The 2,500-nt window shown below is 53.9% G+C and overlaps 1 pseudogene; it reads right to left on the bottom strand.

Moving 5' to 3' along the window:
- LOC126433750 (small subunit ribosomal RNA) overlaps positions 1-698 on the bottom strand; it is a 2,428-nt pseudogene extending 1,730 nt beyond the window's left edge.
- Between the last annotated feature and the right edge of the window lie 1,802 nt (positions 699-2,500).

The following is a 2,500-nucleotide window of genomic DNA, read 5'->3' as shown; positions in this document are numbered from 1 at the left end:
CTGTTTTTTTTTTTTTTTTTTTTTTTTTTTTTTTTTTTTTTTTTTTTTTTAAAAAAAAAAAAAAAAAAAATCTCTTTATTCATCATTAATATTTATACAAAAGAACCCACTACCTCAGTGATTAGTGGGTCGTAGCTAATCTATATATATATAATACATATTCAGCAGCTAATTCACAATGTTATTGTATATTACGCTATGTTAGTTATTGAAGCTACAGACAGAATAAGATAATGGGCAGACTACAGCTAAAATCTACTTACTTAATATTTCCTACTGGTTAATTTCTAACTGCCTGCAGCGTTACAGGTGTGTCAGCATAAATATAAACCTACTACTGTGGCCTTGCTCATCGAGCTAATCCCGATGAGCGTGCCCCTGACACTGGGCTGGCCAGGACTGTTTGTCGCTGCAGGTTCCTAACTTAGTATCTATATCTAAAGCTACAACTATTACTAACCTACGTCAATTCCGGTGCTTTGGTCTTCATTCGGGAACCCCCCATCCCCATCGGGACTCTGTTTGCATGTATTAGCTCTAGAATTACCACAGTTATCCAAGTAACGTGGGTACGATCTAAGGAACCATAACTGATTTAATGAGCCATTCGCGGTTTCACCTTAATGCGGCTTGTACTGAGACATGCATGGCTTAATCTTTGAGACAAGCATATGACTACTGGCAGGATCAACCAGGGAGCTGCGTCAACTAGAGCTGAGCAGCCGGCCGCCCGGGAGTGTGTCCCGGGAGCCCGCGCGAACACGCAAGCGTCCGCTCAATTATTCTGCAAACAGGAGGAGGCTGAGCTCCCCTGCACAATACACCTCGAAACCCTCTCAGGTCCCGGCGGCGCGCAGCGCCGTCCTAAGTACTTGGTCGGGTTCGAGAGAGGCGCAATCGCCCGGAGTTTGGCGAGTAGACGCTTTAGGTGCGACCACCCGTGCTCCCAACTGAGCTTGCCGCTGCCGACAGAGGCCCGGGAGCGTGCTGTCGTGGCATTGCCGGCGGGAGACAACACGCGCCACCTACGGTGGCCGGCAGCTCCAACGCCAGCGCCACAGAAGGACAAAAGCCCCACTTGGGTGCCGAAGCGAACTCTCCCAGCACAGCGCACGCGCCAACACGTCCGCACAGCTGCGATACAATCCACCTGCGAGAACCGCAGAGGCGACCGAGCAGCAGACGGCGTCGCGGCGCCGAGCGCCGGGCGGCGGCGCATCCTCAGCGCACACAGTCCTCAATCGGACCAGCACACTGCAGATGTCCACCGCGCTTCGCACCGGGCCCGCGAGGACCTACTTTGGCCGCACGGCGCCGCGTGCAGGGTGCGCCGGCGCGCAGCTGCGCCGCCTGCCGCCTCCGTCGGCCGGCGCGCCTGCCACTGGCCGCCCCCACCAGCCGGCTGTAGCGCGTGCGCCCACGCACCGCGCGGCCAGCACGCCGGGAGGCCCCCCCTCACCGGCCGGGGACGGTCCCACCCAGCCACCGCCGCGTATCGCTTCACACCCACATGCCATTCACGTTCGTGGGCATGGTGGGTATCGCTGAAACAACCGGTTGGTAGCTCAACCGATCGTCGCCATCACTGATTCACCTCTAGCGAGAACAACCGCACCACAACGGTTTACCAGTTCTTCATTTGCGTAACGTCACCAGCAAACGTAGACGTCCATCGCCATTTGCAAATTCAACGATTGTTGCATGCCTGTGTCAGGTGTCACGACACACTATGTCTGCCCACATACACGCAACAACATGTGCACGCTTCGCGAACACGTGGAAGGTGGCCCCCGTACGTATGCGATGTCCATTGCGCGAACGACTGTCAACCGGCCTCTGTCGCATGTCGCAGATGTGGAACGCAGTGCACCATGCTATCACGGTGTGTGAGAAGAGACGACTACGTCTGACAACACGCGCCACTACATCAACAGACGGCTCATGGTGATCGCCATCCACGGCATACCATACTGCAATCCAGCTCTTATAGGGAGACGACACGTAGCTGAGTGCACAATATTTGGACCGTATGGTTCGCCGTTGTTGGCGCAGTCGTGGTACGGTCACACATGTACCACGATGTATCATTCAGTACATGAGGACCAATGTGCAGTACAGTGTGTGATTTGGACGTACAACATCAGCGGACAGTTGACACAAGCCGTACCACAACGTAGGCTGTGCTTCGCCATGCGAATGCCAATGAACAACTGCGAAGGGCATTGAGCATGTACGTCCTGCTGCCGTCCGCATTACAGTGTATAGCTGCAAGGTGTTTAACATGAAGCGATACTCTGGGGACCGGGCAGTGCGAGTAGCAAACTATATTGCGGGGGTTGCAGTTAGGCAACACTACACTAATTTAACGCGTCGTATGACAATTACAGAGCAGGTTAAGGCCCAACGTGTGTTGGGTTAAGGCGCAACGTGGGTTGGGTTAAGGCGCAACGTGGGTTAGGTTAAGGCGCAACGTGGGTTGGGTTAAGGCGCAACGTGGGTT

This window comes from Schistocerca serialis, unplaced genomic scaffold, assembly GCF_023864345.2.
Source record: "Schistocerca serialis cubense isolate TAMUIC-IGC-003099 unplaced genomic scaffold, iqSchSeri2.2 HiC_scaffold_1173, whole genome shotgun sequence".
Classification (NCBI taxonomy): domain Eukaryota; kingdom Metazoa; phylum Arthropoda; class Insecta; order Orthoptera; family Acrididae; genus Schistocerca; species Schistocerca serialis.
The sequence above is the reverse complement of the archived record's forward strand: the minus strand, read 5'-3'. Positions and strand labels throughout refer to the sequence as shown.